Source organism: Tursiops truncatus, chromosome 4 (assembly GCF_011762595.2).
Source record: "Tursiops truncatus isolate mTurTru1 chromosome 4, mTurTru1.mat.Y, whole genome shotgun sequence".
NCBI classification, from domain to species: domain Eukaryota; kingdom Metazoa; phylum Chordata; class Mammalia; order Artiodactyla; family Delphinidae; genus Tursiops; species Tursiops truncatus.
The window spans coordinates 5,392,808-5,410,192 of NC_047037.1; the positions used below are offsets into that span (position 1 = coordinate 5,392,808).

The 17,385-nt window shown below is 37.2% G+C and overlaps 1 protein-coding gene across 5 annotated transcripts in view; it reads left to right on the forward strand.

Moving 5' to 3' along the window:
- ZNF385D (zinc finger protein 385D) overlaps positions 1–17,385 on the forward strand; it is a 962,333-nt gene that overhangs the window by 805,775 nt on the left and 139,173 nt on the right. The gene's annotated exons all lie outside the window — the stretch shown is intronic.

Here is a 17,385-nt window from a genome sequence, read left to right on the forward strand (position 1 = left end):
GTAATTCATCAGAAAATTTCCATTTAGCTAAGAGACGAGAATCTAAAAAGAAAAACCTTGTTAAAACTACTGAGAAGGTTTAAGGAGAAAAAACACTTTACTCTTAACTTGGAAATTTTCTCCCACTATGAAGGCTTATACGACCCATCCCCAACAAAATTCATTAAGTTCTCCCTTGTGTTTATAATGCTGACCCTGTTTTACAGCAATTATCATAACGTTGTCTTGTGCTGTCATTATCTTTGCATACATCTCTCTTCCTCACTGGATTGCACTTTCATTGAGACTAGGGACTTTATCTTATCTTTGTGTCAGCGGTTACAGTGACTGCCATGTAGCACCTAGGCACTAGAAGCTTCTGGACATTAATACTGGACATCTAAAGGAGATAATAGACTCTACTCTCAGTAAAGTCTTCAAAAATTGCATAGAAATTGGCCTGTGTGATAATCCCTCCCTTTTAGATCTTCTCTCCCCAGATACTGGTGTTCCTATTTCTCCCCCAACTCTCATCTCTTCTGGCTCCTTTTTGGGATCTTTTTGCCCTCTGCCATCCCCAGAAACATCAGTGCACCCCCAGAAGTCTCTTCTAACCTTACTCAAAAGCCTATTCCGTATCATCCACTCCTACGTCTTCAATTATACCGAGAATTATTAAATTTGTTACTTTAACACTGCCCACACTTTTAAGCGCCTGTGATGTATTTCTAATGTCCTATATATCTGCGACATATCTCATATAAAACCTGCTGTTAGCACATACAATTTTTAAAAATTTTTATTGATACTGGAGTATAATTGGCTTACAATGTTTTGTTAGTTTCAGGTGTACAGCAAAGTGATTCAGTTTTATTATACATATACATATATCTATTCTTTTTCAGATTCTTTTCCTATATAGGTAATTATAGAGTATTGAGTAGAGTTCCCTGCGCTATACGGTAGAACCTTGTTGATTATCTATTTCATATATGGTAATGTGCATCATGTTAATCCCAAACTGCTAATGTATCCCTTCCCCACACCTTTCCCCTTTGGTAACCATAAGTTTGTTTTCCAAGTCTGTGAGTGTGTTTCTGTTTTGCAGATAAGTTCATTTGTGTCATTTTTTTTAGATTCCACGTACGATTTAATATCTTCCCAGTAATGAATTCGTTAATCCCCCTACCCACATATACACACACCTTTCTGAAACTTGTTGTTTTTTTTCTGTATTCATGGAATGGTTAGTTTTGTCACTATCCTTTCAGTTACCTAGCTGAAATGAATCAGTCTTCTTTGGGCTTTGTTTCAAACAGATAATGCTGACTTAAAAACCTATCTCTTCAAACTCTCCCCAGTCACTCCCTCAATCTCCCAATTGCTACTGGCTGAATTATGACTGGCTATATTTTTCAGGTGGAATCCTGCAACAGCCCACTGATTTGTCTTCCTGACTCCAGATTGATTTTCTCCCTTCAAGTTCTTATCTAAGTTATTTTTCTAAAGATACAGATATAGTTACCTATCCTTTTGAACTGGATGTTTTCTTATAGCTTAACCTTGGTCAAAGGACAAAAGTCCAAACTCATCAACACAGCACACGTGTCATGTACATGCCCCAATTTCCCTTGCCATTTTCATGTCTTCCACTCACACTGTTCTCCTTTCACACCGTAAATTTTAAATGTTTACTGACAACATCACATTTTTTATACATTTGCATGGGCTGTTTCTGTTATAATTTTCATTTCCATCCAAATAATTCCTACTCATTGAGCCCAAATGGGGTCATTTATATGACGTCTTCTGGGATACCCCCCACTCTGAGTAAAGGTCTCCTCTCTGCTCCTCTGACACGTTGCTCAGATCTTTATTTTAACACTTGCTAATTTGAGCTAAAGTTTACATATGTTTCTCTAACTGTATTCAAAGTTCCTTTCTGGAGATTGAAACTATTTGTTTTGCATTGTTGTATCTGCCCCAGGAGTTAGATTACATATCCTTCTTCAGACAAACATCTAGGGAAATCCAGAAAACATCTCAGGCCCCTTCCCAAGGGTGTCCTTCCCTGTCCTTGACAGTGATCCACCTTGCAAGTTCTACCTTAAAACCTTATCACACTGATCAACCTTCCCAATTTATCTTTAATCCATTGCTTTTCATTTGTTATCATGTTGACTAATCTCTCAACAATCAATACAGAATATTTTTAAATGATTTTGTGTCTCAGGCATCATCTTACCCACTCTGGAGAAACAGCATAGTAGTTATTATTTCTCCCACTTATTTGGCTGTAAATATCTGGAGGATGATAGTGTCTGGAAACAACAATACCATTATGGGCCCTGAATTTGTCTGGCTCTGTTTTAAGTGCTTCACAGATATTATCTCATTTAATCCTCCCAGCACTCTTTCCCAAGGTCAAAAGATTAGTAGATGACCATTCTGGAATGTGAATTTAACTCCATCCACCACAAGATTTGGATTCCAGGATACTTTACTGTTTTAGAACCAGTTTCATCTTCATTTTCCAATGCTGAGCTCTCCCCTTCATCACCTTTTTGAACCCTGTGTTGTCTATATTGTATTCCTTTTTGGATTTATGTGATAAAGAGCAAATGGTTACAGGAACTCTTGCCTAGCCGTGTGTCATGCAGTGCATGGTCTCTTCCTGTTCATTGTTTTGAAATTGTTTGAAATTCAGTTTAGGAGCCTGACACTTGATCTATGATGGGTGTTTCTTAAGGGTTGATATTTCCATCCTAAAGGCGCTCAGGCAGCCAGATTTTTTTTTTTCTTTCCTTCTTTCTTTCTTTCTTTTTTTTTTTTCCATGTAATTAGCAGAAGTTGTTTAGCATTAGTAATTTTCTTCATTGTGATTGCTTTTCTTATGTTTGCTTTTCCTTAGCCAAGAATTCTTTACCAAATGCAAATGGTTTTCAAGAAATATCTGGAGAACTGGTTTAGAAAGTTCACTTAAAATACAAATAAATTCAGCAACAGAGGAAGGATGAAAATGTAGTTTTTCACTGTCATGTATTATTTTCCTGATCGAAGGAATTACATATTCTAAGAAGTGGAGGAAAGCAACTTCCACTGAGTTCCTGGAAGATTTCAGAGGAAGTGACATGATCCTAAATCATATTCTTGATGTTAAAATATTGTTTGGAAGAGTGATTATTTTAAATGGATAGCTTTTCTGATTAAATATGACCAACAGTGATCCTTTATCTGCAACTATAATTTATTGATATCAAATATCAGATGTTTTGGGCTAATGTATATTTTTTAAGAGCCAAGGTTCCTTTTATTCAGATTTTTTATTTAAAACACATTTAGATAAAACTTCTAGTTTTTATTTCAAAATGGGACAGAGAGCATACAAATATAATTCCTTTTCTCTCGAGATTTCTTTGAAATAGATCTAAAGAAATACAAAAATGAGAGATTGCTACAAAAGAACAGAGATGTTTCAGATCACCATGGATGGAGATTTAAACATCTCTGGGAGCCAGATGGTGGAAGGGAAGAGCATAGAAAAAGAAAGGAGAGAAAAGTATGAAGTCAGAACCTTGGTGAAGGTCTGGAATTAGGGTCTGCAGATACCATGTTGAGTGACTAAAGCAGAAAGCATGAGACAAGGGGGTCTGAAAAAATGAGGATTGACTGAGAAGAGGAGAATGTGTTTTAAATTAAGATTAAAAACACATTTTTATAGAAAAGGAAAGGCAAAAACGAACAATAGAAAAGTATGCTTTATATATGTAGCAGTCGAAAGTAAGACAGAATTTCAAGCAACTGATGGTAATAAGAAAGTAGAAGCTACTTTGCTTGAAGCTAAAAGATTCTCTTTTGAATGGGCCAAGTTTTGTAGCATTGGAACCATAGAAAATGTAATCTAATCCTAGCATGTTACCTGGTCAGTGGACAAAAATATTGATGAAGTCAAAACAATGATAGTGTTGATTATTAGCTTTCAACTTTTAGATTCTTCCTTGAACAAACCCTAGAAGAATGGGTAGTAGTTAGAGTACTAACTATTTCAGGTAGAAAATGTTGAACATTTAAAAGTGTAAGAGTAGTTGAGAGAATTTGGAAATTGGAAATTGAGGAAGAAAAAATGTACGAAAATGAGTAACTTCAAGCAGGGAATCTGAGATCCTGACTCAAGTTAATGGAACCAGACATAACTATGGAAACATATTATGTACAGTTGTAAAATAATAAGAGAATATTCAACTTAGAAAAATTTGAAAATGTTTGTAGAAGATTGTGGACAGAAAGACAAAGTGTGATAGTGTATATGTATTAAATTCTCATCTTTATTACTGTCTAGAGATATATTAGCATGTTACTTAGAGCCATGATGTCAACTGGCAGAAACTTATTAATAATAATAATAAACATTTCATTTCAGGCATTTACCTCTGGGCTGAAGCTCTTCTGTACTATTTGGTTTGTTACCATATGTGCATTATTTGATAAAAAGAAACAAAAATAGAAAAATTATAGCACAATATTTTGAGAGTCTCTCTGGAAGAAGACTTGAAGTGCCCAGGAATTACAAAATGTACTAGTTAGTATTCCAACTAACAAAATAACCTCTTAAATCAGTGGTTCTCAACCTGCTTGCTCCTGGGTATCAAGCTGAGATTTGCAACCTGCTTCAGGCTTTGTGAAGAGAGGTTTAAGTGGTTACAGTTTATATTTTACTTTTTACAGTTTATGCAGTTAAGCCACCAATCATCCTGCAACATTGTATTTGTGGTTTTTCAAAAATTTATACAAATGTTTCTGTATGATAGACACCAGAAGTGTTTAAATTACAACCAAATGCAACTATGCCTTTATGGTCAAAAGAAGTCCTTAGGTACTGGGTTACCTTCACTTTTGGTTCAGACAGATTTGATCTGAAGGATTTCTGGAAGGACATGATAGCCTCAGCTTCATTCTTCCTTGACCTTCACAGTTGAGAACATCTTTGCTGACCACTTGTCTATCACTGTGTCTGATTCAAGCTTTTAACTACAGTTCAACTTTACAGTGGTTCCTTTAGGTCCTTAAAAAGGTCAGGAAGTGAAAAAGAGGCAGAGTCCAGAAAGATGTAGAGAGAAGTGAAACAGTTTAACAACACTCTGGAGATTAAAAATAACCTACAGTGTCATTTATTAACAAGCAAGTCAATGGTTAGAAGTACTTTAAAATATCCCTTGTTTATTTCAAGTTGTTCTGGTTTAGTTTTCTTCGTCAGTTCTTTTTTTTTTTTTAATGTGTATGTGTTTCTGCCCATGGGTTGCCAATTCCCAAGAACCCCAAATTCAGACACAGTTTTTAAGTTGATTTCAGAAGTTTGTTGAGCTCCTACACATGTTTGAGAGTCAGTATGATATGTAGGAAGGACACTGGTTCTTAATAAACCTGGGTTTAAATCTTGGAGCTGCAAATCATTTATCTTGGCTATTCTTCAGTTTTCATTTCTTTAAACAAGGATATTACCATATCTTTTATAGAATTCTTTAGCTAAAAGTTATTTATTGGTGGCAAAGAAGACATTGGTTTCCTGGAAACATCTAGGGAAAACATTTTAATCACAGGAAGTTGAGTCTGTTACCAAGGTTTTGACCAATACTTCTTAGTCATCCCCCACGGAGCCTTTTAAACTTTGAACTAATTTGCCTTGGGTTGGGCCTCTCAATCTATACCTTTAACAAGCTCCCAAATGATTCCTGGTGTACAGCTGAGGTTGAGAATGATTGCTTTAAACACATGGCATGCATTTTAAGAGAGATTATTATTTATTTTTAAACCTGCAGTTTATTTTGAATATTTCCATCAAGACCTCCAAACACAGTTGGCCTTAGATGACAATGCAAATTTTCTATGAAATTGAACTGCATGCTTCAACCAAGAATTATATCTTGGGCCACCTTTTTCTCCTTAAAATGATTGACAGCAGCTGGGGTGCCTGCTTTCACATAGCTAATGACTTTCTTCGACAATCAACCTTTCCTGAGCATTTTCTGTGTTCAGGCACTTGTTTTTCAAAGATGAATAAAACTGACTATATCTTTTGCAGTTTCGGGAAGGGAGAGCTGTAAGCAGAATATCTGGGTGGTGGAGAGTATATGACATGACATTGGAATGTACAGGGTGTTGTGAAGACTGGGGGGAGGGGTATTTAGCCCCGCCTACCAAGAGACCCCAGGGATTACTCTGGGAAAAAGAACATTAGGAGGGATAGGCAGGAATTACACATGTAATAAGTAATAAAGATTGGATAAAGGAAAGAACCTTACAAAAGAGAAGGAGACAGTAAACCATACCAGGTTATACACGAAGTTGCCAGCAAATCTGTAATACTGGAGGAAATACAAGGAGGCAAGGAGGAATGGAAATGAATCCAGACACGTAGGCCCGGGCTGGTTCGTGGAAGGCAGTGTTTGCCAACGTAAAATGCCCTTCAAGCCTTGCATTCCCAGTTGATGGCTAAGAAAAATAGGCATCTGGGACACCTATGGGGAGGTGGGGGAAATGTGTGTGTAAGTTAGCGAATGAATACTTCAGTGCAAGGAGAAGTCGAATAATTCAAGAAACTATCAAGTCTAGCCCAAACACAGAACGAAAGAAATTGAATCCTGCCACATTCAAAAGAGTGAGAGATTTTATGTAGGGAATTGGTGGATAAATACTGGTACATAAATTGGTACATAAATAATATGCATGCATGTGTATACACACACAGACATCTGCACAGACATATATGTGTATTTTCATTTTTGAACAAAACGTAAAGACAAGTGAGGATATTCTTATGTGCCTAATTCCATATGTATGTGTTCACTTGGGATTTTCATGCTAGAAGAGATCATATTAATTACCTCTTGAGATGGAATTTGTTTAAAAAGAACCATCCCACACATCATTATACGTTCTCAAAGGCATTAAAGGTTGATGAAACAGAGACAAACAAGCAAAGGAGCAAGAAAAAAAGGCACAATGAGAAACATATACCCCCAAATTTATGTTTTTTTCTAATTTAACCAAACAATTAAAATCAGGATAATTGCTCACATAGCTCATACCAATGTGCCATTGTTTAATTTTTCTATAGATTATAACTTTTCACTTTGTGACATTTCAAAAGTACCTCATCAAAATTTATTTGAGGGCTCACTAGTAAAGATCTGCTTCTTCCAATTTCATGAGCCTCATCTCTGTATATTTCAATTTCTTAAACATATTTCTTCTTCCCAGACTCTTGGGGATGACAAGACTCTTTGAGGCTAAAGTTGATCACGTCAGAGAGAAGGCAGGCAAGGAATGGTCTCAGTGATCCATTGCTAGTTCAAACTTCCCCTTTTAGGCACTAAAACAAGAAAACTGATTTTGATTTTTCCTTTAATCAAGAAGTCCTAGAATTAGTGCCTGAGTAAAATTTCACAGTGGTTTGTAGATTTTTATATTCCCCATTCCATTTCTTATGGGTTGAATCGTGTCCCCCCAAAAAAGGTATGTTCTAGTCCTAACCCCCAATACATCAGAATGTGACCTTACTTGGAAATGGTCGCTTTACAGAGATAATCAACTTAAAATGAGTTCAGTAGAATGGTCCCTAATCCCATATGACTGGTATCCTTATAAGAAGTGGAAATTTGGACACAGAGATAGACACACACAGGAAGCTTGCGACGTGAAGACGGAGGATTAGAAAGATGTGTCTATAAGCTAAGGGTTGCTAAAGATTGCTGGCAAAAATACCAGAAGCTAGGGATAGGCAGGAAGAATTCTCTTTACAGATTTCAGAGGAGGTAAGTATGTTTGCAAACATCTTGATTTCGAACTTCTAGCCTCCAAGACTATGAGATAATAAATTTCTGTTGCTTTAAGCCACCAAGTTGGTTAGTAGCCCTAGGAAACTTATACATGGTTCATATCTTAAAAAGGGGGTATTAAAAGTCCGGTCAACATAGTCCTTTCACCTTGTTATCATTTCAAGCTACAGCATAATCCGTCCAACCATCTGTCCATCCAGCCAGCCATCCATCTATCCATCCATCCAACCATCTTTTCACCCATCCATCCTTCCATCCATCTATCCATCCATCCAACCATCTTTTCATCCATCCATCCTTCCATCCATCTATCCATCTATCTAGTAGCACCATGATTTTGAAAAAGAAGGGAATTTAACACAGAAAAATAGAAAGGACATAATTTTAGATTAAGAGAAAATCCTTTCAGTTCAGCCATCAGTGATTTATGTACAAAAGTATTTTGTCCTCACCTTTCTTTTCACCTCAGAATACAGCAGGTTTCAACACCTGGCTCACATTTCGGTGACCTTCTGAGGAACCAGATGTGTTTGTGGACTTCTGGTACAGCTGGTAATAGAATGGATTTCTGGAATTTATCCTCCAGCTCAGTCTACAACGCCATGCTTTCTGGGGCATTTTCTGTAAATGAAATCCCAGCTCTGAAGTTGTTGGATTTAATCACCTAGACATTATTCGGAGACCAAGGCTGACCAACCATTGGGTAACCTGTCTCCTGGCTCAGGCAGGCCCCATAGGCAGTCATTGTCTTCCAAAGAGGTTTTGCCATTTAAGTCCACCAGAAACGGGATTCTGATCAAAGCATTTGAGTCAAATTTCATACCTGTAATGCTGATAACAAGGTTTCTAAAGTGTCTAAATTAAGCACTGGTATCTTCTCTACAGAGTGGTGTTAGTGTGATCAGGCAACAGTCATCCCTCTTAAAGAAACTTAATATTCTTTTGGCCAGAGAAAAAAATCTCATTGCAGAAAAAGGGAGCCCATACATAGAATGAAATCACCTTCTTTCCTTCCTTTTTTCCCTCTGACCTTTTCCCCTCTCCTGGTATAGCTTTTCTCATTGATAAAGTGAGATATTTCAGTAAAATTTCAATATATATTGAGTACCCACTGGGTTCCAGGAAAAGGAATGAGAACCACAGGAGGTGAGAAGATGGGTGAAACATAGTGCCTACTCACTGAAAATACCACAAATAGATGATGTCTAAAGGTGAGCCAGGATTAAACTTTCATGACTGAGACATTGTGTCGGTAACGATTCCACATATCCACTTAAAAATCAAGGAACTATACTCAATATCTTGCAATAATCTATAAGGGAAAAGAATCTGAAAAAGAATATATATATATGTGTGTGCGTGTGTATATATATATATATATATATGTATATGTATATGTGTATGCATATATGTGTGTGTGTGTGTATATATATATATATATATGGGGCGTATATGTATATGTATATGTGTATGCATATATATCTGGTTTCCTGTCATGATTAGCTTTTCTAGGTAGGTCCACGCTCAGCATTAGGTATAGAGGAAAACTGTACATTAATGAATTTAAAATAAATGATACAAATGAACTTATTTACAAAACAGAAATAGACCCACGGACATAGAAAACAAATTTACGGTTACCAAAGGGGAAGTGAGGGTGGAGGGATAAACTAGGAGATACACACTACTATATCTAAAATAGATAAACAACAAGGACCTACCACATAGCACAGGTAATTACATTCAATATTTTGTAGTGACCTATAATGAAAAAGAATATGAAAAAGAATAGGTATATATATGTATAACTGAATCACTTTGCTGTACACCTGAAAGTAACACAACATTGTAAATCAAAAATATTTCAATAAAAAAAATTTTTTTAATGACAAAAAAAGAAAAAAATACCTTGAGTGCAGCTATCTGTGGGCATTCCATGACAGCACCACAACACATTGGTTAAATGCAATTTGCTGGAGCACATAAATGCTTCGAAGAAAAATAATGTCTTAAGATCCCCCTAAGATCATCTATTCTTTCCTTTGAACTGTGTTTCACTTTATTAGCCTTCTCATAGAACATTAGGGAAAATAGCCATGGCAGAAAGCTACTGACAGTGAAATGTCTCTTCCATTTAGACATGTCCTGGGTACTTGGAGAGCATCTGAATGGCTTTGCTCATTTAAGTTCAAGCATTGGTTTCCTAAGCAAAATCAGCTTCTCTTGAACTGATCAGAACAGTATGTCTGTTAGCCTTTGTCTAGGAAGAGGCCTGGTGGAAAAATGGTCTGATATTGGCACTAAAGTATAAAGAGAACCAATCAACCATTGCCTCATTACTTAGATGACACTATGTCTATAAATGAATTCATAGATGAATACACGTAAATTCTGCTTGGTGGCTTCCAGTTGTAGATTCTACTCCGAGCTTCTATATTCCGATTGTATCATGGAGTCATTTATCCACATGCTTTTGCTTCTAATAACCTCTCTTCACCCCTCATGCCTAAGGTTCCCTTGTGAATCCAGGTTTTCTCACTGCTGTTGTTAACACCATTCCAAGACTGATGTTAAGTTTTGTTATTGGGCTTTAATAATATTCAATTTATTTAGCAACTCAACAGTCATGTGTTGAGCCCTGGCCCAAGTGGGAGACACTCTGCTGATTCCTGGATACAAACAACAAAAGAACTCAGCCCTGCCTTGACTCTTCCCTCTTTTGGGTGAAACAAAAGAGATGAGAGATCTTCAGATGGTGCGATGGAGTGTCCTGCAGGGTGAGTTGGAGGACCTAACCCATTTGAAGGAGGTCAGCTAAGAATTCTAGAAGAAGAGATGAGTTCTGATTGGAGTCCTGAAAAGTAGGTAGGCATTAGCCAGGGAAAGATGAACCAGAAAGCATGGGGAAAGAGTTTTCAAGGCAGAGGAGGAGGAATGTGCAAAAGACTTGAAGGTAAAGGAAAGCTTGGTGCATTGAAAAACCGGCTGTGCCCTTAATGTACTTATGTGACTTAGTCATGTTGTATTTCCTACTTAAATGTATCAAATTAGCAAATTTGGGCTTGACCTGATTAATGAGATTGATGGGAAAAGCCTGCCTCTAGTTGAATGAATTCCTTTGTTGAAAGCACTCATGCATGTCCTTTGCTACTCAACAAAATCCAAGAAACCATGAAACTTCACGTGTACCTTCTGTTCCACATCCCCCGAGCTCCACTCAGAGCTGCGTCTTGGTCTTGAGTGATTGGTATTCTTGTTAAACTCCCTTCCAACCCGAATCTTGTAGAAGAGAAATGCTGAAAATGTTCTGTATCTTAGTGGGGATGGTGATACCATGGGAGTATGCACATGTTTTAAAAAATCAACTAATACACTTCAGATGTATGCACTTTTTTGGTATGTAAGTTATATGCCCATTTTAAAAAGTTTTTTTTTTTAAAGGACAAAAGTTGCAATTTTTTTCAAACGGACAAATTTGTTGGAGTGCAATTATTGGAATTTTTAAATTCGTGTTTTCTAAGGTGTGGTTATGTCATATAAACACCGGTTTTACTAGTTCATAGTTGATGTAATAAATTACTCAGTGTCACTTGTTATTTCATGGTCACAGACATCCACGACAGTGGATATCACAGAGCTTTATCGTGGTACTGGATGGAGGTAGGGGTGGGTGCCGAGTGGGAAGCTGTGGGTATTAGTTGTCTCTGCCACTTACTGCTTCTGCGATAGCCAAAGGGGGAGTGAGACCTCCTCAGAAAGTTGTTAGGATAGAAATAATACTTGCAAACACAGTAAATGCCCTTAAGGTAACCTTTAGCATTATTGTTACTGGACATTGTTCCCTAGATCTAAATACCAGCCCGAAGAGACAACCTTTATATTTCTGGACTTCTAACTTCCTGGCATTTAAGTTCTTATTCTTTGATTTGAAAGCCACAGTACTAATGGGAACAGAAAGAGGAGAGGTCTCTTGGAGCAGGAAATGTAAACTCAGGGTTAAGCCTCGTCCTCTCTGAAAACACAGCAGCATCCTAAGAAAGGGAATATAGGGAAAGAACTGTGGCTGACTTCCCTGGGAAGAACTGTGGCACTGGTTACTCATTTACAAATCAATTTAACAGAAATCCCTGAGGGGAGATGAGGGAAAAGCTAGGCCTGGGAGAGAAATGCAAAGACCCTTAAACTTGAAATGAAGGAAAACTTATTCATTTGGCTTTAAATAAGGCCATAGACTGAGTTTGAAATTGAATTTTACTCTGTGGTTTGGGTAAGCTTATCAATAGCTAGTGTATCATTCTTCACTTTTGTTTGTTGGTTTGGGGAGGGGCGGATAATGTATTTAGAAAATTTTAGCTTTCAAAATTTCCCACTTTAGAAATTAAATAAGTGTCTTAAAATGCCATGTAGCTTCTACCATTTCTTTTTGTTTTTAATTCAGGGCTGCATGGATTCAGTGAAATGTCTGGCTCTGATTTCTGTGTATTGCACGTTTAGTTTAGTGACTTTCGTTTTGTACGAAGGCATTGCATCTTATTCGTATTCATATAACGATTTTATTTTACCAGATGACTATTTTTTAAACTCTGCATTGAACAAAGATGCTAAATTTAAAAACAAAGAAAACAGCAAAAGCTTTGGTTATATTATTTTAGAAATTATTTAAAGCAGATATTTTTATTGTGAGACATCTCCGCGAATTTAATATTTGATGTGCGCTGTGAATGTCCAGGCTGTGGTACCTAGATTTCCTACAACTTATTTGATCCAAGAATCCCTTTTCTCTTTCCTACACACATTGGCATTTCTTCAGACTGGTTCTGTAGACAAATTCCTAATGATGATATGCATACACACAATAAGGTGTGATTATTTTAACAGATCAGACCTGTTGGTTCACGGGGAGAAAACCAACATACATGACTTTGTTTTTGAACAAAATGTTTGATTATAATGGTAAATAATGGTGTGTTTGGACAAAATGATCCAAGTGGCTGTGTGTGTTTCCCCTGAGTGACAGTAGATGCTACTTTTAGTTATATACTATGTGGTATCATTTAATTAACTATTTAACAACAGAACTGGTTATTATTTAGATTTTGCCCTTTTATAATTCCTTGTTGTAAGTGGTTTTATATATATTTAGAGATATATATATTACAGAGGTGATTATGACTTACTTTCATTAATAAAGGCATTAAACTTTTGTCATTCTGTTGTACTAGGTTTCTAAAATAATAAAATATAATTACTTTTGGTGGTATAACTATGTTTGTGGAAGCCATCATTAAAATATAATTCGGTTGTGCTTTTTTAAAAGTATACTGGGAAATAAAATGGTCTCTGAATTAGAATACATTACCTAGCATTTGGAAATTTGATTTTATAGCAACAGTGATCAGAACAACATTCAATTCAAAAAAAAAGAATTAAATCTAGAGAATATGACACATTTGTATGAAGTGTCTACTTCCAAAATACCTCCTACTCTTTTCCGGATCGAATGTGGTCACTGCAAGTGTCCAGTGTTAATGAAAGACAAAATAATATGTTACCTGCAAAATATGATAAAAACTCAACAGTGTGTATTTTCAGAGAGCCCTTAGTATAAATCTGTAATTCATTTTTATTTCAAAGTGTCATTATAAGGGGGCTTCAGTGTTCCTAAATGGAATATAGGCATAATTCACCTGATCCCTAATAGAAATGGACCCCGTTTGTGCAGACAGAACAGATACAACAGAACATGATGAGACAGCTACCTCTACATCAGTACCCCTTTCAGCTTTTAATTTTTCTCTGGCTGTTGGCTGAAAGCGAAGTTATGCCCCGGTGTTCTCTGTGCTGTCACAGAAGCATTGTGATGGCATTTTTAGAGTCGTATAAGAGTGATCCTGGGAAGCAGAAAGTGGGCTCTCAAAGCCTCCCAGATTCACTCATCTGTGTGGTCAAGGGGTTTCTCAAGTTCTATGCATTGTCCATTTTGGTTCTGAGGAAATAGGGGTGAGGTGAGGTTGATGGAAGTTTGACTTACCTGGGGTGGGGGACTTGGCAGTGTATATAGAGAAGAATTCTGTACCATGCCCTTTGACCTTTCACACTATTCCTCTAGAGCAGGTTCAAGCTAAGATAAAGAAACTGTAATTTTATGTTAATTTTTAACGCTTGGATTAAGATGCTGAACTGAATTTAGGAATGTGCTTAGATTATGTATTAAGATTTGAAAAAGTTATAGAATTTACTGGAAACAATTCCAATATCCATCAACTAACAAATGGATAAACACATTGGGGTATATCCGTATGAAGGAATACTACTCGGCAATAAAAAGGAATTAGCTACTGATAGATGCAGCAACATGGATGAATCTTAAAAGCATCATACTGAATGAAAGACGCCAGACACAAAAGAGCACATACTGTACAATTCCATGTATATGAACTTTGAGAAGATGGAAAAATATCGTGACAGAAAGCAGACCAGTGCTTGCAGAGGCTGGGTGGAGGTAGGAATGGACCACAGAGGGCAGGATGGAACTTTCTGGGTAATGGAAATATTCTATATGATAATTATTAAGGCTGCATCTATTTGTCAAATCTCATCAAATTGTACACTTAAGATTGGTGAATTTTATTGTACATCCATTACACTTAAATAAAACTGGTTAAAAAGAAAATATGGTAGAATTGGAGGGGGAGGGAGGGGATCCTGGAATGTGTTAATTCCTGGAAGTGACCAGAAAAATCATGGGGCCGTTGAGCTTCATCCAGAATCTGGGATTAACATGAGAAAAAATTTAAAGTGATGATGGAAGATAAAAATGAGAACCCATGAGTTCTTCCTGATCGTAACTGTTTAATATATAAACCACCCAGCCCAGTACTTAGCACATGGAGGCACTTAATAAATGCTGAGTGCTATTAATTCTCTTGTTGATGTTGTTGCTGTTATTACTTAGAACAGTGCACTAAGGTGTCTAGACAACCTTTTAGGAGTCGTGAATGTAGACAGAACCTTGCTCCTAACCAGTGAAGAGGGCTTATGAGTTAGCTGGTTCTGATGATTTGAAATACACAAAAGGAGGTGGAATGTATCAATGACTGGTTTAGGCTAATTACTGAACTATTATGTATCCCAGAAGCTGAATATTAGAGCATCGTTTCACAGACACGTTCTTAGCTTTTGTGTGTATGTCAAATCTTTTCTGAGCTAGCTCAACCCATTGGGAAGACTCTCATAAGAAGTTTGTATCTGATGAGAGTTAAGAGTTCCAAAGTCTACAAGCATTCAACAAAAACGATGGCTGTATGTACAACATTGGGATGATTTTGAAATGTTTTTTGGCCATGTGAGAAATGGAAGGTGTGCCAACAAAGACCACAGGAGTGTGAGGCATCTGTTAACCTTGATCATCACGTGGGATGTGCAAAAGGGAAAATGTAATAGACAACATTTATTGACTCATTTTTATTTATTTATTTATTTATTAGGTTTAATTAATTAATTAATTTTTGGGCTGCATTGGGTCTTCGTTGCTACGCGCGGGCTTTCTCTAGTTGCGGCGAGTGGGGGCTACTCTTCCTTGCGGTGCGCAGGCTTCTCATTGCGCTGGCTTCTCTTGTTGCAGAGCACAGGCTCTAGGCGCGCGGGCTCAGTAGTTGTGGCGCACGGGCCCAGTTGCTCCACGGCATGAGGGATCCTCCCGGACCTGGGCTCAAACCTGTGTCCCCTGCATTGGCAGGCAGATTCTTAGCCACTGTGCCACCAGGGAAGCCCGTTGACTCTTTCTTTAAATTAATTTTTATTGGAGTATAGTTGCTTTACAATGTTGTGTTAGCTTCTACTCTACGGCAAAGTGAATCAGCTATATGTATACATATATCCCCTCTTTTTTGGATTTCCTTCCCCTTTAGGTCACCACAAAGCATTGAGTAGAGTTCTTGTGTGATACAGTCTGTTCTCATTAGCTGTCTATTTTATACATAGCATCAATAGTGTATATATGTCAATCCCAATCTCCCAATTCCTACCATCCCCCCTTCCCCCTTGGTATCCATACATTTGTTCTCTACCTCTGTGTCTCTACTTCTGCTTTGCAAATAAGATCATCTATACCATTTGAGAGTCCACATATATGTGTTAATATACGATATTTGTTTTTCTCTTTCTGACTTAACTTCACTCTGTATGACCATCTCTAGGTCCATCCACGTCTCAACAAATGACTCGATTTTGTTACTTTTCATGGCTGAGTAGTATTCCATTGTATATATACACCACATCTTTATCCATTCTTCTGTTGATGGACATTTAGGTTGCTTCCATGTTCTAGCTATTGTAAATAGTGCTGCAATGAACATTGGGCTGCATGTGTCTTTTGGAATTATCATTTACTCTGGGTATATGCCCAGTAGTGGGATTGCTGGGTCATATGGTAGTTCTATTTTTGGTTTTCTAAGGAACCTGCATACTGTTCTCCATAGTGGCTGTATCAATTTACATTCACATCAACAGTGTATGCGGGTTCCCTGTTCTCCACACCCTCTCCAGCATTTAGTGTTCGTAGATTTTTTGATGATGGCCATGCTGACTGGTGTGAAGTGATACCTCACTGTAGTTTTGATTGGCATTTCTCCAATAATTAGTGATGTTGAGCATCTTTTCATGTGTTTGTTGGCCATCTGTATATCTTTGGAGGAATGTCTATTTAGGTCTTCTGCCCATTTTTGGATTGGGTTGTTTGGTTTTTTGATATTGAGCCGCATGAGCTGTTTGTATATTTTGGAGATTAATCTTTTATCAGTTGCTTCGTTTGAAAATATTTTCTCCCATTCTAAGGGTTGTCTTTTATCCTTGTTTATGGTTTCATTTGCTGTGCAAAAGCTTTTAAGTTTAATTAGGTCCCACTTGTTTATTTTTGTTTTTATTTCCATTACTCTAGGAGGTGGGTCTAAAAGGATCTTGCTGTGATTTATGTCATAGAGTGTTCTGCCTATGTTTTCCTCTAAGAGTTTTATAGTGTCTGGACTTACATTTAGGTCTTTAATCCATTTTGAGTTTATTTTTGTGTATGGTGTTAGGGAGTGTTCTAATTTCATTCTTTTACATGTAGCTGTCCAGTTTTCCCAGCACCACTTATTGACTTCTTAATGTGCCCGGCACTGTACTGTGCTCAGTAATTTCAAGAATCATTATGTGTAAACTTCATCACAACCTTAAGAGATAGATGCAGATGAGCAAAGAGGTAGCACAAGTATTAAGAAGCAGATCAAAATTTGTATCTGACTCTAGCAGTTGGGAATCACTGATGTGGACCCTGGGACAAAGCTTGGTGAGGAGACATGAAATTTTATCAGCGCTAGGTTGCTGACATTATGTTTTGGGTGTCCCTTGTCCTGTCCTGGGAATGGGATGAAGAGAAGTAACTGACATCTGGCCCAAACTCTCTGAACCTCAAGCAGTAAGTCCATAGGATAGCAGTATGTATTAGGTGATCAGTAAATGATTGTTGAAAGAATCCATAGCTCCATGTCTGAATACTTAGAAAGCAGGATTTGTGTACAGGTAACCCTTG